Source organism: Bombus bifarius, unplaced genomic scaffold (genome assembly GCF_011952205.1).
Source record: "Bombus bifarius isolate JDL3187 unplaced genomic scaffold, Bbif_JDL3187 scf7180000007992, whole genome shotgun sequence".
Lineage (NCBI taxonomy): Eukaryota > Metazoa > Arthropoda > Insecta > Hymenoptera > Apidae > Bombus > Bombus bifarius.
This window is the reverse complement of record NW_022884373.1, coordinates 3868043-3895190: the sequence shown is the minus strand read 5'-3', so window position 1 is coordinate 3895190 and position 27148 is coordinate 3868043. Positions and strand designations below refer to the sequence as shown.

General features: G+C 41.7%; 1 protein-coding gene and 1 long non-coding RNA gene across 3 annotated transcripts in view; one reads left to right on the top strand and one right to left on the bottom strand.

The window, feature by feature from the left end:
- The window catches only part of LOC117205723, a 62841-nt gene extending 46670 nt beyond the window's left edge, over positions 1 to 16171 (bottom strand). For both annotated transcript variants that reach the window (XR_004487280.1, XR_004487281.1), the window contains exons 1-2: positions 15962 to 16171; positions 9008 to 9178 (exon numbers count right to left, since the gene is read on the bottom strand). This is a non-coding gene — a long non-coding RNA (uncharacterized LOC117205723). The remainder of the gene's footprint in view (positions 1 to 9007; positions 9179 to 15961) is intronic.
- Positions 1 to 27148, top strand: part of LOC117205720 (alpha-2B adrenergic receptor-like) — a 118762-nt gene that overhangs the window by 81498 nt on the left and 10116 nt on the right. The gene's annotated exons all lie outside the window — the stretch shown is intronic.

Sequence of the window (27148 nt, the reverse complement as noted above, 5' to 3'; positions counted from 1 at the left end):
ACGGGGAATCTGCGAATCGTGCAAAACAACCGATAACTGGCCGAAATAACATCGGTGTGATTAATACAACAGTGGTTTTATTCGCGTCACTCGTGTTTCGTTATCAGCCTATGACGCTAAACTGATCCAGACGAACTTTTTCATTGTGCCCGACGAACAAGAGCGCGACGCAACAGAGACAGGATATGAGAAAAAGGAAGAGAGTGAATTATAATTGGCGTACGCCATGATAATTTAATTTACATAAAATAAATCGTCGCCAGAGAAAATGAACGAGCAGATCGGTTATGACTTAAAAATAATCGCAATATGCAAGTGTCTTCATCTTTTCTTGAAATGAACTACAGAATGACATTTACGTCGTGCTTTTTCTCCTACGACGATACTCGTGCAACGACGCTTAGAACAAGAAGCTTCCAAAATTAAAGCGTTAAATGGCTAAATATCCAAATTGGACCAAAGGATACTAAACGAAAAGAAAGTTTCAATAATAAAAAGAGAAGAATGCCAACTTCGATACGATAAATACGGAAGTCGAAAAGGATCGTTCGGTAATAAAAAATGGCAACAGTAATAAACAGCCCAATAAAGGAAAAGAACTCTAAACAAATGCTACCAAAAAGTAATCGCAGCAATAAGAAGATCAATGCGAGAATAAAGAGACGAATTCCAGCAATATGAAGATATAAAAACGCAACTATATGAATAGAAGACAGCGCGAGAGGGAAGAATTGCAGCTATAAAGAAGCAATGGAAAGACATCGAAGAACGAACTCGACCAGTGAAAAGACAACAAAGTCGAAAGCGATGAAAAAGAAACTACAGCGAAAGAGTGACATAAGAACAGCAGAATGAATACCGGCGATAGGGGAACACCATAAAATCAACAGCATAAAAAGAGAGAGAATAACAACAAGATGTACTGAAAGCAGCCTCACCCTCGCTCCGTTTTCGACCCGATTGAATGGCAGTCGCATCGAGAATCCAGCACGGTCGCATCGATTCACCGACATTAATAAACAGCTCGCAGAGAGAAGAAGATAGTGGGAGATATACGAGGCAAGGCGAAGAAATTCTCCTGCTCGAGGATGAATCGTTTCGTGTCGTGGAAGAGGGGCGAGTGAAAAGAGGGATCGTGGCACGTTCATCGCGAACGAAACGGGCGACACGAAGGGAAGACTCAGGCTGGAAGGCAGATATCCGGGAATTTTTCCGGTCACGATTTAAAAGTTCGCGTTCGAGTGTTCCGTTATTCATGGCGGAATTATTGCTTGCATTACCATTTAACATGGTTAAGGATTCTGGGGGCAAAATCGTTCTCGAGTGGCCGCTGGGTGAATCGATTCCTCGGCCGCAACCTCTTTTCTCCGAGTTCCCTGCCACCGCGCAACACACGGCTTTTATCTCGAGACCGCGATCGCTCGACTCGCCTTCTCGCCTCTTTTCTCCTCTTCCTAACGTTTCCTTTTTTCTTTTTTTATTTCTCCCCTCTCGTACTCCCATTCCGTTTGCACGACCGCGCTGTTTCTTCGCCAAGCTTTCTAAGCGACGTTCCTCACGCGCCGCCTTCGATAAACTATACACACTAAGCGTGGCAAAGCTAAGTTAGCGAACCGTGTCCGCTCGCCGTGTATTTCCGCGCGATATTTTCCGCCTTATCGTGTCGGTGGCTTTCATTTATTACGCGGACAAGATCGCCTGCCCTTTTATCGTTGCAGCCTCGGCCGGCTTTCAAGATGTTTAATTTCTTTTCACGCCGAGAAGCCATTGTTAAGCGTCTAACCGGAGTCGCTTCTTTTTCGACGTCGACCGACCTCAGGTGAGCAAGAGGTAGGAGGAGAATGATTTGTAGCGAGAAGGAAAGGGCTGTACTTGCGCGCACTTAAACCGGGGGCTGGTATCGACGGGACGGAGGGCCATTAAGCTTGACGAAATTGAGTAAATTAACAGGAAGAGATTCTTTATAGCGGATACTTCGTAAGAGAAAAGGTTGATTAAATGGAACGACACGGTGGCTCGAGTGTATCGTATCTTTTCTACATTTTTCCCCGCCTGAAAATCTATTCTGTAAATACTGGGTCATAATGATCGTTCCAGAGGAAGCACATTGTACATGGGGACGCGAAGAAACAAAGGGAAGGAAAATTAATGAATCACCGGGGAGCAGATTTTGTGGGGAATTCGTCGTATCGTGAGAGATGCAATAAGAGGAAAAGACGATGGCGGATGGAAGGAACGCGTCCGGAGAATAAAAGAGCCGTAGCGAAGGGCGGGGCATGGGGGAGAATAAAGTTTCGAGCAAGTCGCGAGCTGATTTTTCTCCTGAATGGAATATCTCGCGCTTTACACAATCTACGGCATCAGGCGGGTAGGCCGAAACCGGCGAGTAATTACACGTCGAGCACTTCCATAGGAGATTTTCAAAGGTATAAAAATGAATAAAGGAAGGACAGAGGGGACGCCAGGGAATTGACACGATAAAAAGAAGAAAAGAAGAAGAACCGTGATTTTTCTACTGTACTGGCTGGAATATGGCGGATGAGCAGGAAGATCGACATTCCAGATACAAGATAAACCGGTGAGCGATGATTCTCGGCGAGGGAACAGACAACTAAATTTTTAATCAGAATTACTGTGCTTTTCGCGGCGAGACCACGGGGATTATATAAATTTTGATGAACACGCGAATTAACACCCCTATGATCGTTCTAACCAATTCGTTTAATTTCACCGGATTTGGTTAGAAACAACTCGGAGTAAATTCAACCCACGCACCATTCCGCGTGTGCCCTCACGCTGTGTGCAAGCAACGATTTCATTTACAACATGCAAATTGAATAGCGGCTGCGATACTTCTAAATTAAGATTTTTGAACGAGAACAGAGTTTAAATAACGCGTCCCGCGGGAACTTTCGGGTTAATAGATACTATTCAAGGAAGGTCAACCGGCAGTACGGGCAACTCCTTTTTCACCTTTCGTTTCAAGCGGAACGATATGAATGAAAAGTGGCGACGACAGAAAGAGAAATTAAGGAAAAGAACATGAAAAAGGAAAAATGATACTCTTACTTTTACGATACATTAATAATGTGGTTATCTTTAAAGAAGAGCACAAAGCAACGCCAAGTCCCTGTAGAAACGAGTGAAAGTAATTAAAAGTATCATCAAAGTTCCGACAGTTAAACCAAATGGCAGCTCTCTCCGGTCTCTAAATTCACCTAGAACTGGCTAAATTGTGGAACTTTCAGTGGAGCATCGGTTCCTTAAAACTCGTCAGAGTGACTTCCAGATAGTGTCTCGGAAAAATAACTTCTTTCGTCCAATTTCGATACTTTCGAAGCTGCGGCCCTTGCTCCTGGCCGTTGCACCGGTGCACGAATTATAGTATTATCGAGCTACTTTATTTTCTTCTCGATCCTCCATTCTCATCCCGCCCAGATTTACGCCTCTGAAACGCAGGGAAATTTTACGATTCGGCCAGACAGACGGTTAACTAGCGAATAATTCTCAGTCATGTCGAAACGCAACGACTTTTTCTTTCGCGTAATCAACGACTCGAGTCTCTCTTGTATCATCGTGAAACCGCTGTTTTCTTTTTTAAGGAAACGCTGTTTCATTGGTAAAAGCGTTTTTATTCTTGCTGATGGAAGGAAGTTGGACGTGTCTCTGAAGCTCGTGGCTAAAACTTGTTTGCTAGTGAAAAAGAAACGCCGCGAGACTTCTCGTTCTTCGTTTCATTCCGCAAGAGGCACGGAGCGCCGAAGAAAAAGCTGTTTCCATTGAAATTGAGGAAGTTGCCGAGTGAAATAGGATTTTCCAGTCTAATAACGATGATCGACTTACCTACTTCTATTTAAACACACTCAATTACATTAGGTTGTTTACTCCTTTGGTTAAGGATCGAAGAATATCCTTGATGATTTTATTTAAAAGAAAGTTTACGGGAAAGTTCCAATTTGCTTGAGGAAAATTTTCTCTTCTATATAAGATTCACTTCGATCGAAGCTTTCGTGTTCTACAGAAATTTCAATTCAAACGATACCGATTCGCTATTAACCTATATACATTTACACAGGGAAAATGAAAGTACTTCCCTTGCCTTAAAAAACGGAGAAAAGCTTCAAAAATTGTAGAAAACTCAAGATATCGATAATTTGTGTACGATAAAATAATATTCGATAACAAACGTTCTTCTACGGTTGTATTAGAAGTACAGTGTTCCGATGTAATTCTTACATGGAAAATGCGATAGAACAAAGATATCAACGTTTCGATCGAAATTGCACCAGATATCCAACTACTCGTGGTCAGAACGTGCGTGATTCCTGTCGCAAAGGATTAAAAAGGAGAAAGTTCGATATATGTCGCGAGAAAACTCAGAAAGAAAGGCGTTTCAATCTGGCCGAAAATTTGAATCGGAGCTTCGAGGTCTCTGAGAACAGTTCGAGATCCAGGAACATTTTTCTGTAAGAAACTCGCGTTTGCCGCTCTTTCTATTCATTCGAACAAAGCCGCTTCTTTAATCGTGGCCCCGGATAAAGCGTGTTTGTCGGTGGCCGAAGCTATTCACGTCGGCATGGCAGCCCGACCTAAATCGACGGAAACGCTTTCCATTTGTTCGCCGTGACGGTGCCGGTATGCCGCGAAACGGCTCCCCTCGGCCTCTGTGTCGAAAACGTGTCCGACCACGATGCGCCGATTCCCCTGGAACGACGCAAATGGATCACCAACTACCAGCTACCCGACAGATTCCAAATTCACGATGGCTTTCCCGCCGTTTCCACGCCAGTTCCGTTCAAAATTGAATCGCATTTCGCGAAACTAATATTTCCCGACACGCGTATACGGTTTCGAATACGATCAATGAAAATAGGCACACGGCCAACAAACGGGTTACATTGCACGCAGAAAGCGTGCAGGGTTCGAGGATTCGAATAAACGATGATTCGAGAATAAATAAATTAAGATATTGTTACGACTGTCTTATAAATTTGAGACTCGCTTGTGTAGACACTGCAGTAAGAAGGTACTATTTATTGCCACATCAAAGTTATTATTTGCATGCGTTATTAGGAAAAGAACGAAAAGTTATAATAGTAAATCGTTACTAACGTAGAGTACTTTAGGTAATTTAGTAGTTCCGACAATTCAATTTACGATCGTTTAAATTGTCACTGACATTAAGAATATCGATTTAACAATGGAAGCAAGGGCAGCTGTTTCCGGAACTTCCACTTTGGGTACGTACAAACGGTCGATCAATTATTATCCAATATCTTCGTTACCAAACTTAGATTTTATTTTAAGTTGCAGAATAAATGAATATATATATAGTATATATAACTGTCGTGTTTGATTAAAAAGATATGTCAAATATTTATCGCTGGCGATAAAAATATACCGCACTATTAAAGATTTATGGTGCACGTTTTGTTACAATCCACTATAGTAACTAACGTGTTAATTAATCTTTATCGTGTACGTAATTTAACCAGTTAGCGGGCCATTTCTCAAGCAGAAATTTGTAGAATCAGTGCTAAAAGTTAATAAAGAAAGATCTATTTCAATTGGGTCGATTTTCGTTTTCGTTGTTGCAAATATCTCTTTAATTCTTGCAGACCGCTCATACAGTACACCTTCTTATCACGTGCAGCCAACGTGACAGACCACGCGTTCATGTGAATTGTACGAATCATTCTTTACTTGATATCTTTATCCTAGTCTAAATATTCACTCGATCATCACTTAGGAATTGTTTGCAACTCTATCGCTTGGTTATCTCATCCTATTCTACATTGTACGTATATGCATACTCCTGTTCATAGTCATTTCGCAGAGATTTATTTCGGTACCCCGAATTTCTGGACTCGATGCGCAGTCCAGTGCGTTCGGACGAGCCAAGGATTTTTGCTGAAAGAACATCCAGTGAGACGCAATGTATAGCTTTGTAACTACGAATCGTAGCGTGCACCGCGGCCAAGATATACAAATACGAGAACTACGTTCAAAGAGAATTTAGACGATGCTTAGAAGATTGGAGCGTAGCCCGACTGGTATAAACTCGATGGAGGAAAATTCGTGCATCGTATCTTGCTGGTTGGACCGTAAGGAAGACAGTTGAATTATAGATGTTACAAATAAGCAGCGCTTAAAGAACATTACGCAACAACGGTGGGGAGAATTGGAAAATTCTGCTCTGTATATATCACGTGTGACAGACGATTTGCATATCTGGCTGAAGTTCGATGTCATTATCAAAAATAGCGACAGGCTAACCAAACGTCCCATTACGCGATATTGCTGGAACGAGTTGCGCGGAAAGAAACCGCGTTCCCCATTCTCTACAGGTCATTGTTCACCGCCTGTGACCGGTGATAATTTCTCGCTATGGATCAAAAATAACGACAAGAATTGTTCGGTTCATTGAGCAAAAGGAACCATTGCGTCTGCACTGTTTCACCATTGAACTCTCAGTTTCTCGATGGTATTCGCCAGTATTCTAGAAGGAGAAAATCGACCGGTGAACTCGGTAAAAAGCAAAAGCTTGGATCCCCACGCTGGGAAAACGTTGGGACGAGCAGCCACTTATACGGTACATCCGCAACCTAGTTTTACGATGACGGCATTCGCGCAAAAGAAGCGAATCGGCCTTATTCGTTGCCTTCGTATTCGCGAGTTCGACGGGTGGAACGTGCATTTGGATAAGTGCTTTGCGAATGGCAAGAAAACGCGAGACACAATTTCTTCTTGAAAGGGAAAGGAAGAAAGGGGAGGGAGGGAGATCGAGCACGATAAGCGGGGAATGGAAACAGCGTACACACGAAATCGTGGAAAATCACTAGGGGTATCTAGGAGACGTGTGGCACTGGAGAAGAAAACGTATTGCGCCGGATTTTGCTGAAATCTCACACTGAGCTCGCATTAAACTCGACAGAAATGCACTGTCATTAACTGAAACGTCTCTCGGCGCAAAAGTGCACACGTAACACCGGATCCGGTAGATACTTCGAACCCCTTGCGGAACGCGGCTAAATCCATTTTAATAGTCCCGGGCTCTCGTTGCTTAAATCGAAGACCCGACCTTCTTCGAACAAATATTGCTTTCGTTTTGCCCTTTGAAGAGGGATTCCCCATAAATTTTATAGGCAGCCTCCGACCATCGAATTATGGTAAAAATATTATACTGAGCAATTGTTTTTGGCTATTCGATTCATTTCTCGATATAAATATTAGATTCGTAATAAGTATTAAGACAGTTGCGAATCTCGCATAAAACATAATAACTGATCTGGATAGCTAAAAGTCGATCAATCTGAATTACATGTTCATGCAAGATGACGATCCAGAATACATGGTAAAACTTTCGAAAAGTCAAAATCGAGGTACGTTCATAGAAAAATCGTACACAACAAACATTTTAGTAGTCGATTAGTTACTATGCAAGAATTACTATAACTGCAAAGTGAAGTTACTTCTAGACAAATAATCACAGATCGTAAATGTTGGAAGTAAGGATTGCTACGCAGTGTCGTAAAGCATCTCAGTGGTTTTTTTTATGTGGGGATGAAGTTGCCCTATCGATTGCGTCGCTTCTGTCAACGTTGCGCTGCAAACCGTTAACTGGGTTTATGATTCGGACGTTACAACCGCAGGGAACGTACGCAATATACGTCGCCTTCTGCGAAGCATTGCATTTAGAAAGTACGTCGTTCCTTAGCATACGGTGGCTAGGCAATAGCGTGATGTTTGTCGTAAAACTGGATGGAAAGTAGCTAAACTACTTTCAGTCGTCGAATCCCTGGATTGGAATGCCAATTAGTTGCTCGTGTACAAACGTCGTAACAAACTCTCTGATATTTCCTTGTTTTAATTCCATAATTCACGAGGACTTGTTAATAATGCAAAGCTAAAGATAGAGAAGTGGCAAGTTAGGAACGCGTATATTTTCCTCGACTATGTGGAAAGTCATGACGAAGAACGTGAACCGGATTCATGGTCACGAAGTAGATGGTGTGCCTGGCTACTTAACGTAGCTAGATTTACTACCTCTACAACCAACTCTGAGTTTCGTTTCTGAGACTACTCCGTCGGGTCTGAAGGGAAGTTGAAGATTAAATCGGCTTTACCTGTATTCACATGTTTCCTGTTTTCCACAAAGGCACGTATTTACCAAAGGATTACAGAGCATTGAACGTATACGGATTTTCGGGGAAGAACTAAGGTCCCCGGAAGCGTCTTTAAAGATAACTCGTCGCCAGATATCGGGCAACGCATCCTCGAATATAATATACGTGAGAGATAAAACGAGGCAAGCAGAACAGTTCTTTTTTAACCTCGATACTTCGCGAACACTTATTTCTCCCTGTATCGGACAGCTTGAACCAGTTTTCACCATATGATACACATTTAGAGGGTAGTTTACAGAAAACATAGTATCAAGTGCAGAAACTTTAAGGTAAAATCAATTTGAAACGAATCTAGTAAAGGCTTGAAAGACAATCTTCTTCTTTACGAAAAGTAGCGTTCGTTCATCCCTGAACGACCGATATTAATAATTTTCCAATTTAAACTTCGTGCTTTTTATGCAGATCTAAACTAATTTCCTGAAAATTAATTTTCCTTAGTCGTGTCAGTTTTGTAGCGAACCGGCGATATGAAGTACGAACAGAGGAAACAAGGACGTCAAGAAGGGTCCTGGAGATTTGGTTTAGAAAAGTTCCTCCATTAGCCAAGAATGTCAGGAGAAAGAGGGCGCGTAAGAGGAGAAACGAGAGAATTCTTGGACGAATTAAATTACATTCGCGAACATAAACGCGAGTACGCTTCCTACTGCTAGGATGTACGTTACTGGTTATATCCTGGTGCGGTGATGGCGCAATGAAACCAAATGTTCGCAGATCGAATTAGCCGACCGGACGCGTTCCAATTGCTGCGACGATGGTGAGGTAAAAATAGGTCTCGAATAAACCGCGAATCGAGATTTCTTGGCGCTCAGATAGTTACTTACCAGCACCGAGTCGCCAGGGAAGAATGCAATTACGCTGAGTCCAGGTCGTTGTTTTCTCTAGTAGAGATCGTTTGAAAGTAGAATTGTTCCTTTTGTCTTACTAATTTCTTTTGGAAGACAGTATCTCCTCGCACGTTCCACCGTCTTTCGTTTTTCCCCGTGCAGAACTGTCTGAAAGGAGATCGAGGCGTTACTCATGACAGATGCGCTTTGTGTTCATCTCAAGTAGTTTCTACACGCTTAAAGTTAACCATGACTCCTTCGAGTGGTACTTCAACTTCCAAGACGTTCGTAAGATTTTTCGAATAAAAACGTTGCTGTATTTTTTAAAGTATCGTTGAAAGTGTCTTTTCCGACAGTTATAGAGGTGAAGTTTTTTTTAGAGACAGACTATATACGTTTTCTGAAAGGATTATTTTACAGCAACGTACTTTCTCGGGAATAGAGCCATCCAGGCAACCCTCAACTCGACATATATTTTTTATACTCGGACCGGAACCCGTCTGAATGATTCCTATCGAAGGATTACAAAAACCGTGTTTACCAGCCCAAGAGACACATAGCTCTCCGTGTTCGGTGTGTCACTCCGACAAGCTCCAGACATTTTACGATCACCATAAAAAGAAGCTGCTCCGTAAAAGTAAACAACGGTTACCTTGATAACGCTCCCCAAAAAAGAACCATAAAAAGCCAACTATATATCCCTTGATAGCTCCCTGTGAGTCATGCAGGTTTCCATTTTAAAATTATACAAAAAAACCTTGTGTTTGCACCACCGAGAGGAAAGCCAATGTATCTCGTTTTGACTAAAAGGAATTCTCCGATAATTCGTGAAACAATTTCACTCGATTCGAATCGGTCTTCGGACTAATCAGACCAGCATACACGGACTGCGGTTCACAGTTGCGCTTTGTGCCTTGCTGGAGAGTGGGCGTACGAGAATTCAGGGGGCGGAAAGCAACAGGATGCGAAAGGGAGCAGCCGTGTGAGTGATCGGGAACAGGATGGAAGACGGACAAGGGGTGGAAGTGGCAACTAGCGAACGTTTCGAGGAACGTAGCCCGTGGCGAATTCGCGAGCCTTAGCTCGCGAGGCTTAATCTTAGAGTTGAAGGCTCGTTGGGTTCCACCATGTTTGCATGCAGACAGCAGAGTGCACGCGAGCACATAATTGAATCTCGTTGCACCCGAGGCTATTGGTTCCTATTGTCGGCTTGTTTGTACGTTCGAGTGAAGCCGCTGCTTTCGATTCGTACGCCGGCCGGAATCTCTTTTCACCGTGCGACGGAAGCACGCGAGTCGGCAAGCTAGCGGTCGCGGTAACGAGGAGAGATGCGCCACAGCGACGAATCTATTGAGAGTAACGAGGTCGATCGTGAGGCTGCCGCTAAATCTCGGTGTGGCTTTCTTTCGTTAGACGGCAAAGCGAAGGAACTGACGAACGCGCGGCACAATCAGGACCAACGGCTTTGTTTTGCCGAGAAGTTTTCCTCTAATCTTTCAACCGGAGGGATATCGAATAAAGGGGAATATCCGGGTAAATTTAGTAATTTTGAGAAAATCGAAGTTATATAAAAGGTGTCGTGGCTAAATGGGATCACGTAAGTGGAGTAAGGCAGAGTTGTTTAAGATAAAAGGATATTTTAGTCGAGCTAAAATAATTTGTAAATAGCGGAATGTAGTTAAGAAGCATTTTTAAACTATCTATTCTCATTCCTAAATTATATTTTTACACTTTCCTGGAAATATCGAAAATACCCTATAAAAGATATTGACATAATATGAAAATATTTTATTTTACCCTTTTCGTCTATTTTTACATACGGTATCATCTCTTGCCCTTATACGATACCTGGACAATATACGACAACTTGTATAAGGCTGTTGATGTCGATCGCGATGAAATTGATGACGCAGGTTCTGTAAGGGTTCAGGAGCCAACAGACAACCCCATTTAGACTTTTCCCTACGGGGGAAAAATTTTCAACAAACGATCTCTGCGAATATTCCCATCGATCAATAACATTCAATCTTTCACCTATTAACAGATTTCATAACTATCGGGACGAGTGGTATTCGACAGGTGCTACATCGAGAAATATGAAGTGGACGCAGTATCAGTTCCAACTAACGGCAGAGTGCCGTGGAATATGTGCGGCTCGCTGTACCTGTTACTCCATGCAAGCTTTATGCAATCGATCAAGATGATGGATTCGAATTTATACTTTTGCTCGAGGTATTCTGACAAAACAACAGCTCGTCAATTTGACTTGGAAAATTCTGCAATATCGCCAACAGTGTCACGACTTTAGATATAATAAAAACACGTTTGCATCAAGTGGTAAGAGCTTCGTAACACTCGCCACACGTTTAGATCGATCTTTGTATCGCAAGAAAGCAATAAAAGCGGCAAGCGATCGCGACGTGAGCCTCTCAGAAGCAAAACTGGACAAATGTACTTTTTGTTCCCATCGGGTACGTTTTCTCGCGGAAATATTCAAACGATTCGCGTATATTCCACATTTGAAACTTTATTAGCTCTGTTACGGGACTTGACCGCCACCATTACGCGAGATTGGAAATCTGAATAACGAGATAACTAGGCTTCCTAGACTAGCAGAAAGAAATAACTTTTGTAACAACGTGACTTTTCTCTACTTCGTAATTTACGGAGGTTTACGGAGGCATGGTTACTTAACCAGTTTGGCATTTGAGTGGGTCATATAGCAGATATGAACTATAGTACGGTGGTCTGTAATGAATTGCTTTACGTCAATTTTCATACTGTTTGAAAGATTGATGAATGGCTTTTGTCGACTGTAATTACAGCAGGTTGAGTCACCGCGTTATGTGCAGCTCCAAGTAACATAATGGGCATAATTGAATAGACCGTGCGTACATAATTATTATCGCAGTACACTAGGTTGCGATTTCGAAGCAAAACGCGCATTCTGTAGTACGCCATATAGGAACGTTTCTCTCGGACATGCCTCATAGTCTCTTTCTCCTTCTCTCTCTCTCTCTCTCTCTCTCTCTCTCTTTCTCTTTGCTCGGAGGCTGGCCCTTGAAACAGGGAAATAGTTGAGCCACGTAATTTATCAACTGACCCATTTCCTAAAGTCACAGCCGAAAGATCGGAATACCCTGCGAGAGCGTTTCGATTGTTTCCGCCCTCAAGCCCGCGTAACTCGGATTCTCGCCGAATTATTACGCATTCCGCGGCCTCCGCCGTTTGATTCGCTTGCATCCTACCACCATCTCTATTCCTTTTACCGACCTTCCTACACAACCAACCCTATACGTTCTACTCTTTTTTCCACGCTGCATCGTTTATACGATTGCTGCTATTTGATGAAACAAAATGCTCGAATATACAATGGGGCATAAGTTTGGAACTGGTAAACTATGAATTCTAGCAACTTTTGTATTATACATTTTTTACTGTTATTGCTAATAGTTATAATATGTTCCACGGTATATGCTACATTTATTCGTTGCTCTTATTAACTATAAATCCATTTGGTGAAATGATGGTGTATTTTTATAGCTCCCAATTTTATTAAAATGACGAAGATTTTTGGAATAAAACTGTGAATCGTGCGTGAAACGTGATATTTTACTTTTATTTGCGGAACAGCTGAAAACGAGACAACAATTGCGAGGGAACAAATATTACTCTATTATCGAATCGATCGATTTGGAAAACTTCGACCTACCTCGTTTCCAGATAGTTAATTATTGCAATTATTGCTGAAACCTCGGTATTCCATTTTCAAGTCAATTATTATTATTTCACAATTGACCATGGAAATCATGAATTCTTCGTTTCAACATAAGTACTTACTGAATTTCCTCCATCGATATTTTTTCAATAGAATATGAAAATTTTGATTCTTCTAGTTACACGATACATTCGATTCTCCTTCGATCGACTACCAAAGTCTTCGTCCCCTTTTTTCTGATTTCGAGAATAGTTGGTTATTCGTTTCCCGGTAATTGTTTCTTTGTCGAATATCTAAACTTTGATCTCTCTTATTTCAAGATACTTCCTTATTGCTTGTTCTTTTTCCACGCGAGCTGAAATTAAACAAGGGTTTGCCCGTCGATTCTTCGACGTATCTTTATAGAAAATCGATGGAAAAATTCTGGTCCGGTCCGTGCCGCTAATTACCGGTATAATAAGCGCAATAATCCCTTCTTCAACGACGGTAAGTCGACGCCTAACGTCCGACTGACAGAAGAACGAAGAACAAAGGTGAAATGTAGGCGAACACGAGGCAGAAGCATCCGGGCCTCGTTAATCGGTATTTAAAAATAACGAGGGAGCCGAACACGTAGAGATCCAGTTTCGAAACGACGATCCGTCCCCGGCCTGAAATACGAGTTGACGTTCTCGAGTTATCAGCAGAAGGTGGCCTCCGCTCGTTAATTCCCGCGCTAATACGTGCGGTCCTCTGTGACTGCTCATTACGACGGCTGGTATTAAACGCGTGGCTCTCTATGCTTTATTACCAGTTAAATCCTCTAACTCGATTCGTTGCTCGACTGTTCGATGTTTAACAAACCTATTAGAGAATTTCATCCCTTTTCTTTCGTTTGTTTAGATCATCTTGCTTCGATAAAGTACGAAAATGAAATATCGTACAGCGTGTGTCTTTTACTTTTGACGTAATTCGTAAATTATTTATTCTAATAAGCATTTCTGAAAGATAGATAACCCAAGATTGTAACATTTGATATTGCTATTAGTAACTTTTATACGAAACATTTTTTAGCAGGGCACCAGTCATCTATTCTGGAGTGTAATTCTGTATTTTAAAATTATAGTATTTTTTCATACCTGCTATCTCATAAACTTTCATTTGGCCTATATAAAAGACAATTTGTTCTTTTTATAGCCATATATTTTTTAATGATGTAACTCGTCATTGCCAACAAAAAATTAGAAATCACGATATTTTTCGTGCAACTAACCAGGGTAAACCAATAAAACGTAATTTATGAAATAACAAGAGTATTACCGCGATGGAGTAAAGACCTTTTTAACAGCTCACGGCTCGGTAAAAGAAATAATTTGATAATTTCCCACATACGAAGTGTGAGCGTAATTCCTGTATAATTATACGTACAATAATTTAATAAAACGTACAATTTCCACGGAAGGGAAAGAGAGCGTACCGAAGTGAATTACCTGCTCGCACGGAAATTCTGGCAAACGATAAACGCGCCGGACACTTTCAAAAAGATTGAATAAAATATACAAATAATGCTTCCGTCGCGTCATGCGAATCCCGTGGAAATTTCGCGAGGAAGTCGAGGAGATAAAGCGAGAACCACGATCGAATAAAATATTAACGCGGAAAATGCGAATAGGTCGTGGCAACGAACGACGTTGCCTCGGAAAAACGTTAACGTCTGCGTCACAAAATTAACGCGTAAATTATACATTGCCATAAATTTTCAGGAATTGTGCCGCTTAAAAATGTTTGCCCGAAACGGAGAGTAGCTGGATATAGTTGCGATTTAGAAACGATTAAATTATAGAGATCGGACAGGATCATTCCGCGGGCATTTCGATTTAGACATTGAAGTCATCAAACGTTTCAATTCGACTACGGCAACTCGGATTCCTAAGAAATTCATATCTCAGCCGGCTATGTGGCTGAGAATGATTTCGTTGTAGTCTGTCGAAGGACTTGGAGCAAATTTGGATTTCGAGCAATTACGATTAGCTTCGAGAGATAAAAAGTAAAAAATCAATTTCGTATCGCAGTCCTTTCAATCACGAAAGTAGAGAATTTAAAAGACAAATTTTTCGACTCTATCCTGAACTGATCCGCGAATAATTAATCACGAAACCAATATTCGTTGGTTAATTATACGCGTGGCAGCACATTCGTATCGTGGAAACAATAAAACATGATTTCGAACGAACAAAAAAATAGTATTTATATACTAACGTATCTCGCTAGCTGGTGATTATTTTTGCGAACAATAAACGAATTGCGATATGAACGTTATTGCACCTTCATGTACGTAATACACATTATGTAAAACTTATTTGCGTCACGATGTCGCGTGACTTTTGCGAAACGGCAATTTGTTAGCTCGAGGTTATTGCTTATCTGTATCGGTATAAAAAATATTGCACAAAATATCCATTTGTTACCATAGATAGTTATCGTCATTTACGCCAACAAATAGAAACGGCTTTTAAACGTTTCGAAATTATTTTGTTTACGAATTTACTCGCAATAACCTGCAACGAGAAAATTATTTGTTTCATCATTTATCAGTAAAAGCATTAAACGATACCGAGTTCGTCCATTGTATGAAAGCGAAGATTGAATATAAACTGAAATCGACCACCGGATCGACTACCAGCAAATGTTAGAAGTAAGAATGATGATACGAGTGCGCCACATTCCGTAATTGGACGTAACAACCGATACTTTCGCCAAGTTATTGTTATTATCGCAGTTTATGTCGGCGACAGTGGTTACTGCTCGTTTTGTTCGCCATTTTATTGCTGTGACGCGTTTAGTTAATTAATTCACTGCCTGGAACGCCGTTACTTCTCAACAGATATCACCTCTAAACATGTTATGTACTCTGTTATTTACCTCGGTCTGTGCAAACAACCCGGATTTTCTAAATGAAAGAAAGCTGCCTCAAACGCAATCGATACAAACGACGCAATAATGCCATTTTAACTAGTTAGAACTCCATTTCCTTGTCTGATTATCGCTATCTTCACCGATTCTTGCAAATGACTTTGCGAAATAAACTTTTACGATTATATTGATATTACATATACTTCGTAAAAACATGTATAGAAACATACAGATTCCTGTCTGATAATCTAGTTGACAAAGCACTACTGTGTCTACTGATTCGATAGAAACGAAACTCAATGGAATTCTTTATGGTTAGTTTGACAGACACGGATCATTACCTGAGTCCATTGAGCACTCGATCACTGCAATCGGTCACCGTGTCCCAGGGTCACGATTCGATTCCCCTGTCTCACAATCAGTATTTATAACAAACTTGAGTTCAGCAGGTATCGGTAACTGATATCAGACGATTCTCGCAATCCTATTAATTATACTGTTTCAATATTTATACGATATGTATAGCAGAGATACTAGCATAAACGAGCTTCCAGCAAACTTATAACCACCGACACCCGGTAAAAACTACAAACAAGGTCTCGCGACTTTCACGATATATTTCACTGCTTATCGCGTCATTAATATCGCGCCAAATTGCCTGTTCAAGAACAGATCATTTAAAAATTACTTATAACCGAAGTTGGCGACTTACGAGGAAAATTACTTGACTTGACCGAAACATCCATCTGACTCTCGTAAACCCTGTTTTACCCTTTGTAGTACGTATATACACGATACTTGTAAACCTTAAAACTCGACGTACGACAACTAAGAACGAAGTTACGAGGGGTATCGATCAATTGCTGGAGGCAAACGCGTTGGCCAATCAGGTATCCCAATTTACTACGTTGCCCGGCAATAAATTAATTTCCGAGGCGTTGAGACCTTCGGTAGCGGCCGCATGCCTAATTTGCGGTGGAACAGAGTTCGCGATCCGTTCCACGGAGTTGGATGTTCGACCTGCCAAGGAGGATGGAAGCGGTCAACGTGGCGTTGCCACGGGTCCCGCGTCATCGCGACGCGTAATGAGGTCAATAACGCAGCGAGCAGCGTGCAGGCGTCCTCGAGAGCACGAAGGATGGCGCAACAACGACAGGAACGTCGGCAAACACAATGTGCTGGTGGCGTCAGAAGCCAGCGACGCTGGTGCACCGCGACGCCGCTAAAGAACGGCCGCAGCGTTCGATCGAAATTCGTGTTTCGTTCGTACACGATAAGCTCGTTCGACCAGAATTCCGCTCGTTCGAATTCGTTTCGTCTGTTTATTGAACCACGTCGAGTATATTGGAACCGTTCGTTAAAAATCATTTACTATATTCGTTGGGATTGGTTTCAATTTTGAGAAAAGTTGGAAACTACGCACTGGAGAAAGTATGGTACTGTTCGATAATGGAAGAGTGAATTGAAAATGGAAATATTATAATATAAGAATCAGTACCTTTGTTTAAATAATTTTGGTCAGAAATTGACCAACGATCAACAGTTTTTTGGATATCGGTAATTATCAGATTACTGGTTACGACTATGGAAACGGATAGAAGTATCTTTAGAATAATAGAAACTGGAATATCGCCATGTTGTTACTTCTTTGCTTGGTTATGCACGTTACAGATTTTGTTTTTCCTGGTTCAAACAGTACATAAGTAAAAGTCGTTTGTTTCGCCGTAAAACTGTCCGATAGTGAAAAATTATTGCCATCGTGTAACATTTGTTACGTCAAACCAATTTGTGTGTTATACGCTTGGATGCACAGGCGCACGAGCGCGACATTACCGGTGTTGTCACGTTGGAACTAACTTTGCACAATTCCAGTGAGCCAGAGTTACGCGGTTCGGTTTAATCGTAGAGCAGTAACTTCGGTTCGAGTCGTTTGACTTCGAGATTAGTCGAAAACTCAACAGCTTCGTTCAGGAGAACAGACTATTTGTCTTTGCACGCGGTGGCCCGTAAGTTTTTAATCGGCGGCAACAAGAATTACTCTAGCGAGTCCAGAAGAGAGTGCAATTTTAATAACTCGTAATCCGATATTCAACGATCGGCGAGTTAAACAACTTTCAAAGATATTAAAACACGTAATTTTTTCGAGTTCTCGATGAATGAAGAAACTCGGATGCCAAGTTGCATCGTGTAGCCTGTCGCTGCTTGATTCATTAATAATCGACTAACTGTTGATATCAATAGTGGCCGGGACGACAAAAGAACAATCGGAATATCGAAGACCGCGTACGACCGTTACTCATCGCTGATTCGTCGTGCCGCGCCAAAAGCAATTTGAATATTTTTCTATCCGTCGTGTTTCCAACAAGGACAAAGCACGCGAAATTCCGCCACTCGGTGGGAATTTATTCTCGCACGTCCGCGCTCTATGCGCAACGAGATCGCCGCCGGGATCCTATGCAGATGTATGCTACGAGCGTACGATACCCGGCGTGCAAACGATGGAACGAACAGCTCGAAATAAAAACCTTGTTCGAAAAGGAAGGGTCGGTGGAAAAACGGCACGAGGGAGATAGAGGAAAGAGTAGAGACGGTAATAAACCATAAGTGTGGCTGCATTAAAATCGCAAAATTGAAAAATACAGCGCGCTTCATCGCGCCTGGCGTCTTTATTTCTTCAGGTGCAACAAAAATTCTCTTCTTTGAAAGTACGTTTACTCTGCCCTCGTCGCTCCTACCACTTTCGCCACGTTGCTGCTCTCTTTAGCGTTTTACTCTTCTCCCTACTTTCTCCCTACATGGCCGCAGCATGACTGTAAAATTTAAATCAACGCCGGTTGCTCTTTCGTCGCCAATAACCTCGCCGCTTTTTTCCGCGAGCCCATGAAATATTTGAACACGCTAGCGTTGCTTCGTCGCGGGCTGAATAGTTTATAAATATTGATTGAACTGGGAGGTTTTGACGTGGAGACCGCGCTAAACGCTGAACAGTATGACAAATTAATCTGTCCGATGGAAATGATTTTTTGTCCCTTTTGGCGTTCAGCTTTCTGGTTAACCGAAGTGAAAACTTTTTCTAATGATCCGCTCTCTCGTTGAAGGAACCAAACAAATTACACGAAGCTCTTCATTTGTGAGTCCAGTCACCCCCCCCCCCCGCGCGTGGTTAAATAATGCGAAAGCAGACACGTTACATCCGACGATATACGTCCAACTTTCTCATGACGCCGATAGGAACATCGAAAACTACGATAATAATTCAACGTTCTTTCAAAATTTTTCCAACGACATTCCGATATTCTATCTTATTGGAGAGAAATTCCAAAAAGTACGTTTGAACGCTATCAATCTCCTTATGCGCCTTCCTGGTTCTATATCCGATAAAAATGACTGTCTGGAAAAACGAACGAAATTACAGCCCAGACTCATCTGTCGGCAGCATAACACGAAGGCAATCGACTGAATCCTGAGATTCCGAGATTCGTTTGACTGAGAGAAAGACAAAGAAGAAAGGAGAGAAAGAGAACAAGAAATAGGTAGAGAGAATTGGTAGGTCGGTAAACAATTCATCTTTAAAATTCATCCAGATTCTCTTTTATATTCCACCGGTACGACTCCGTTTCCGGGCCGCATGAGCCAGAGATCCATCAAAAAGGTTCCGGTGTGCTTGTAGCAGCATTCTCCACGGATAAGGGTGGAAACGGATACGCGGGATGATGGCCGAGCCGGGGTCGTGGCAGAACGGGAAAACAAAACCGGGCAGGAGATGAATCCGTAGATATGCCGTAGCGTCATAATTCCTTCCTTATTGTTTGTCCTCCATTTTTTATCTGTGGAAAACGAGAGACTGCCGGCCAGCCTTCGAGCAAGGTCGAAAAAAGCTAAGCTGTCCGTGAGCTGACAGAGTGGAAAACAGAAAAAACGTGGCACGAAGAAGGGAACTGGATGAAAGGGGAACACGATGGGAAGAGAAAAATGAAAGAATCGCGCCTCTGAAAAAAGATACGGGATATGGATTTCGAAACTGGACAGCGGCCACTGAGAACGGGGTTTAATGGCATCCGGGGCCCAGATGAGGATATCATAAATGTTATCTTAATAAAGACGACAGAATAGAGTGCAGAAGAAACACTTATCGCTTGAAACCCTGTAGTCGAAGAGAACTAGTATCTCTATGATGGTGGAAGAATAAATAAAGAAGCAGTGGGGATTAAAGAAGCTAAAAGCAATAAGTGACGGGGCATGTTCGTTTTCTACTTAATATAGTGAAAAGGGCTGTTTCTGGGCAGAACAAACGGCCAACGATCGTTCGCCTATTAGCTTTCTCCAACAAGCGTGTTTACACGCACTAGTTTCCACGATGAAAATGTTTGTCGTATAAATTAGCGATCCGTAACGGCCTGTACGAGCGTACGTGTCACTTTGCGACAGAATTCTACCCTATTCGCATGGGGGAACGCGTAGGTCGATATTTGTTCTGTGAAAAAGCCCGTAGAGATGTTCGTATTCGTGGCAGATCTCAAAGAAAAATCGCCAAGTTTCAACAAGAGAAACCATTTGAAAGCGTGTCTCCATGGTTACTAGCGATGGTGCCAGCGATAATCGCGAGAATCTTTCTAAAAAAAGCACCGGAACCTTGAAGAAAGACGAAAGCCTGGTGATCCAACGCTACTTACGCGAGATAAATTCCTGACTTTTTGTAGGAAGATAAAAGCAAACCTCCCCGCTCAATGAAGAAAGGTGAAGGGTAAAACATTTGTGCCTGACCTATGACGACGGGAATTTCTTTGCCTACTATCGTAGAAAGAATCAGTTAACAGGCACGATCGACGTTATTAGACCTGAAAATTTCAAAAGAATTCTCGAACGTGGACGTTTCAAAGAGTAATATTTTTAATATTTCCTTTGTGACGTAAAAAATATTCACTTCGCTAGTAACCTTTTCTTCATTCCGTTTTATCTACATCGAATTATACTCGTTTGAAGCTTAATGTGGCTCACGATTACGCTACCTAGGTTGGCGTCGATTGACCAGTCTCAGCACTTCTGAAATAATTAATAACGAACAACGAAAGGCTTAAAGTATCTGTGCATGTGGCCCCGTGTCTCTTTGTGGCGCAAGTCTCGTGGAAAAAGTTAGCAAAGCGGGCGGATAAGTGTTTTTTAAAAGGCATCGCTGTCGAGATCGTGCTCACGGTGAAACGAGAAAGACAGTTAAGTGCCAGTTTCTAAATTCACGTATGGACAACGTAAAACAATGATGAATTTAACATCGCGTAATTCTTCGTCATTTACGAGACCGTACAATTTCCAGCGAACTCTTGGAACGAAAAGTTATCTGTGCCAGAAATACGACAGTGTATAGTCGAGAAAGGATACTCTCTTGTTTCGCATACATTTCGCGTGTTCGCTGAAAGAACGAAAGAGAAAGAGAAAAAATATGTGTGAGGGAAAGTATGTAATGCGAATACACGAGGCTCGCGCGTAACTCGCGTGTAACTCGCGTGTAACGTTGAATAAAAGCTATGAGATTACCTTTAAAGGACAGTCCGGAAGGATACGCGGAGCTGTTTGAAATGTAAAAAAGGGAATGTAGGAAAGGAGTATACCCTTTTGATCGTGGCTATTGTTTGCGACCTGTAAAGCGTACTCATCAAGAATTAAATTTAGCCCGCATTTAAGCGAGAAACCAAGTACAAACGTGCTCCTGCTCTTCATACTCATAGCGTTTATTCGTAGTAAATCTATACTTTGCCGAGAAGCTAAATTACCGAAAGGATTCTTTCAGTTGAAAATCAAAACAGCAATCTCTAAATAACTTTCCAACGTGCCAGGATAAAATTGTTCGCGTAATTCCAAAGTATTTCGACGGAAAAATGATTCCTCCTCTGTGTCGAAACGCTACCCGTGTCGTCGGAACGAAAAATCCAAGCCACGATATCAAAGTTGCCGTACGAAAAATAAACGAAATCTCGCTATGTTACGCAATCTTGAACATAAGCGGGCTATGTTCGCAGATAAAAACTGGCTGGCTGGATAATCCGAGATAAAAGTGCGCCGCGGTTTCGACCGTCCAAAAAAACTTGAATTTCGGTCATCCTCTCTTTCCTTCGAGTTGGTGAGATCAGATGGTGAAGTTTAGGTTAAATAACTGGTGGAGATCCGGCACGAATCGTGTGCCAGCATGAGTTTCAAACGGCTGTCGGGCAAGCAAAACGGGCGAGGAGCTTTAAAGCTCGAGTTCGTACTACGGCACGTACCTACAGATGATCGTCGTTTTCCCCGTGACGCTCTCCGGTGTTTCCTTCGAACCAGGAACTCCTTCGATCCGATGCAACCGTTAGCTTTGCAAAAACGAACCGTGAATCTTTCATATCTCTCTGACTTTCTATAAATGAAGTTTAATACAATTTTTTACGTTTGGGATTAATCGTAACAGAGAAGTATTACATATAACAGCGTCCGATTTATGCATTGTCGATTGCTACTACTGTAAACTGTTCGAAATTAGCTGTAAATTAAATTTTAATACTAGAATTTCCTGTATATATTAGGTTAAGTAAAAAGTTCTGAGCGTTTTTCGCTAGATGTCTTTAGTGAGCCATATCTCACGATGTGCACATCGCATCGAGTCATAGTATACACCGATTTCAAGGTGATATTACGCATCAAAAAGGTTCTTTGTCAGTTTTGTGTTCGGTGAAGCCAGTTGTGTGTTACAGCGTTCGAAAATGGAGATAAAAAAAGAGAAAATTCGATACATTCTTCAGTACCACTACGACCAAGGTGAAAAGGCGGAGCAGGCGGCCAAAAAAATTTGTGCTGTTTATGGACCCAGTACAGTATCGAATGCAACAGCAAAGCGGTGGTTCCAACGATTCCGTTCTGGTAATATGGACGTCGAAGATGAGGCACGCTCTGGTAGGCCAATCGTCGAAAATGTGGATAAAATCATGGAAATCGTCGAGTCGGACCGGCATGTGAGCACTTATTCCATTGCCCAGGAACTGAAGATTAGCCAGAAAACCGTTTGGAACCATTTGCATAAGGCTGGTCTCAAGAAGAAGCTCGACGTATGGGTGCCACATGAATTGACGCAAAAGAACCTTTTGGACCGAATTGATGCCTGCGATTCTTTGTTGAGACGTAACGAAATCGACCCATTTTTGAAGCGGATGGTGACTGGCGATGAAAAATGGGTCACATACGAGAACAACAGCCGAAAAAGATCGTGGTCCAATCGCGGTGGGCCGGCCCAAACGATCGCCAAGCGTGGATTAACGGCCAAGAAGGTTTTATTGTGTGTTTGGTGGGATTGGAAGGGAATCATCCATTATGAGCTGCTCCCATCGGGGCAAACACTTAATTCGGACCTCTATTGTCAACAACTGACCAGACTGAAGCAGGCGATCGACCAGAAGCGGCCAGAATTGGCCAATAGGAAAGGTGTTGTGTTCCATCAAGACAACGCCAGGCCGCACACATCTTTAACGACGCGTCAGAAGCTCCGAGAGCTTGGCTGGGAGGTTCTATCGCATCCGCCGTACAGTCCAGACCTGGCACCAAGCGATTATCACCTTTTTAAGTTTTTGCAAAATTTTCTTGATGGTACAAAACTGGCCTCAAGAGAGGCTTGTGAAAATGAGCTGGTCAAGTTTTTTACCAATAGGGACGAGGACTTCTTCAACCGCGGAATTATGAAATTGCCTTCAAAATGGACAAAAGTAATCGAACAAAACGGCGCATATTTAATCTAAATCGAATAATCTTGACTATGTTAATTTCATCGTCGAAATAAAGCGAAAAAGCGCTCAGAACTTTTTACTTCACCTAATATATCTTATGCAACATCATACAGGTTAATACTACTTCAATGTACTCGAAATTATAAATTAAATTTTAGCTGTAGAATATTTGAGGTTCAGAATTCTGATGGAAGGTATATTATGCTGTATATAAAATAGATATATCGTCTGACCTGTACAGGTTGCTACTACAGTAACCTATTCAAAACTATAAATTAAACTTTCCTACTCAAATTTTTAATCTCCAGAATTAATGTAACGTAGTAATATTTCCTGACCTGTACCGGTTCCTACCACTTAAATTCCAAGCGTATCATATGCGTCGTACTAAGAAATTCGTGCAATCGTCAATATTGGAAAAGCAATTCCAAAAATAAGATCGCGTAAAAGAAGTATTGCAGCGACATTATATAGAAATATTGCACGACATCAGAAAGAGATATTGGTTTCCAGGTAACAAACAATTAGAAACGCGACAGTAGAAATGGTCCGTCATGAATCAGACTACGAGTCTATCGTCAAACAAATGAGTGGCGAGGAAGATAGCTTCGTATATTGACAAACAGGAGACAGATAAACTTTATACGTTAACAAGTAACGACGTTACAGGTGCAACTTGTAAAAATTTACACTCGTTCATTCAAGGAATGAAGATAATATTTCGCAATTTTACTTTCGCTTTAATTCTGTTATGCTATATATTTCTAAAGTTTCCAAGTCAACATAGGCTGCTAATTTTCCCCGGTTCTGTTAAGACCATACATCTGTATCTGTAGTACCGTTCCTTTTTCGATCTTTTTTCGTGTCTCGCATGTACAAGATTTTCAACGCAATGCACGTTTACACGGCACGCTTTTCTACCCGCCCTTTTTACATTTTCTAACGTTTCGGCTCTAGACGCGAGAACGTATTTGGTATTCCCGATGCGATCAAAAGTACGCTCCACGTAACTCTGCATAATCTTATGCAGTCTGCTCGATTGAAATTAAATCGACAAGAAAATAATTCAAAGCGATTTTGTGACGCTACGAAAGAGGATTCCTTCGATGTTACACACCGTGAAGAGCCGGTGAAATTGGAATGAAATTTCGTCGAACGAGTTCTCGTCCGAAATGGATGAAACGAGCGTGATGGAATTCCAGGAGGAGCCAGAGCTATCAAGAAATTCTCACACCATATAAGATTTTTCCGAGCAATACAATAGAACAAAAATGTCTTGCTATTTCTTCGATCATCCAGTTAGTACTCTTTTATATGTATAGATTTGCAAAAGGAAGCTTCAGCAGAAAAGAGGAAAGGGCAGATTTTTTAATAATCATGATCTCGAGAACATTTTAATAATACGTTCCGCCACAGGAATTCGAGGTTGCATTATCCAGAGATGCTGGGAATTAACGTGTATCTCGACTACTCGGGAACCTTACCGTCCGTGAAAGCGGAACAATCCTGGCCATTTTAGCCCAAGTCGCCGGATATCAGCCTGACTAAAGTTAACTGAACAATTTGCAAACATTCCACGAAAGCAGTGCTACATCTTAGCGCTCGCGTCTACAGTCGACGTTCACGCGGAAGGAAATTTATCATCTCCTTCTCTTCCTCTTCTTTAACAGCCTTCTCGTGTTTGACGCACGCTTTCCACAGCTTCAAGCTCAAATTTCACAGAATTTTAACCAAAGTCTCTTTTGATAACCCAACTCCGGAATACTGTAACGAGGTACTATATTCGCTAGTCAGTTTTGTTTCAATTACTTTTAATACACTATTCTCCACATTATTTTTACCATGACTTTTTAATAAAGCTTTAAACGACCTATGCTTATATTTATTGTTTCATTATAACGACAAAATATATTCACAAAGTTTGATCATTAAACATTGAGGTACCCTGTATATTTCCCGAACATGGAGATACAGAAATTTTGTATAAGATGCAGTATCGTAAAGTTAATAACAACGAGAGAGTAGAAAAATTCAAAAATGAAAAGGTATCAATATGAATCAGCCTTAGAGCGATTTGGATCGGTGAAAATCCTGATTGCACGATTGACCGTATACGCCTGATCGTCCCTGGAGCGTTTTCCGAAGTGGTTCGGTGCACCTGACAGTAGGGAGTGCGCATAAGAGGTACGTCAGAGCGTTTAAAGCGGAGCAATTTGGTACGGGGCCGACGCAGCACAAAACGTCCGACTATGCTATCGTCTAACAAGATTGCAAACGAAATTGGATGTTTTTCTCCGGCTGGATGGAACGGAGAGGAAAAGTATTAATTCGGGTCAGACCGGATCACACGCTTGCGTAAACATCAGGGAAAGAGGAAAAAACGGAGAGCGCGTGTGTTGCGCGCTTCGGACGCGTGGCGAGCGAAGATGACAATTTAATTGCATCCCCTGGTGAAAAACGAACGAGCAAAGCTGGCTCTCCCCAGCGCTGGAACTAATGTTCCCTTTTAAAGCCAGCGCCTCGACAACGGGTTGCTTCGAAAATTGTTTGCCCTCCATTCCCGTGTTTCGCCCGGATTTGATAATACGTAATCCACACGATTTATTCCGCGAAATTGTTCCCCTGAAAATTCTGTGAAATTGCAAGTGCGTGGAAAAACTCAGCTGAAAATTATCGCCCGACGAAAGACGTTAAAACGCATACGGAAATTACGATGTTCGTGCCCCACCTTCTTACAATGGAAAATTTTCTAGAAATATTGTATCGTGTAGATCAACACATGTAATTCTTAATACACCATGTACCTCTTCTAATTCGTACTAGTAATTCTTACAAATTCCTGCATCGTTATCTCGCAAGTGTACGAAATCACGATTGATTAATTCTTTCGATAGTTTGAACAGATTGTTACATTTTATATAAAACCAGAAAGTACGCTAGTGCTTAATGGAATGTATCTGCAATAAATGGATATGTACTAACACATATTGGGAGAAAGGAGTATGCGTAGTTTTATTTCTTATATACATTTGACTGGGTCTTTTTTGTACGGGATATTACGGTTTTGTTAATGCACGTACCGTATTGTTCCGCGGGTATACGATACGTGACTCGTGCGAAATTTAATACGTACATACATACGTTACCTCTCAGCCAACACTCAGCCAACGACGTCACTGTTTTTGCCAAGTAATATTCGCCGTAGGGCGCGCAAATGGCCATCCAGCATGGTTTAAAATCTCGATCGAAGTTGTTTAAAACGAAAATTTTCGTACGTACGCGGTTTAATTAACGTCACGATTTCGTGTTGTTTCGAGCACCGTACGATTTCAACTGACAATTTTAACGAGATATTTCGCTTAGCACTTTGGTTCTCCGATTTCTTGTAATTTTCTCAATGAATAAAAGTTGCACCGGTGGCGGCTTCTTGTGAAAAGACTAGTTCCCATTTCTCTCTTGACCGCGGTAGAAGAAAGCGATTAGGCTTGAAATTGCGTTCTAACCGTGGAAGACAGAAGCGTCTTTCGGTGGGGCGAATTATTTTTTAATAAGATGCAAATTCGCGAATTTCCTTATGCCAAGAGATTTACATTCCTGGGACTCGTGTCTCTAACCCCGCAATTATTAACGCCTTTCCGCTTTCTATAATGAGACTCTAAGCGAGTTTCACGCGAAACGATGTCGCTTTGAAAGAATCGTTCGTTCAATTTCATTGCTGGAACTACAGCAAGTCACGAAATTATTAGAACAAGAGTACAGTTTTCAAATATGTAAAAATATTTCACT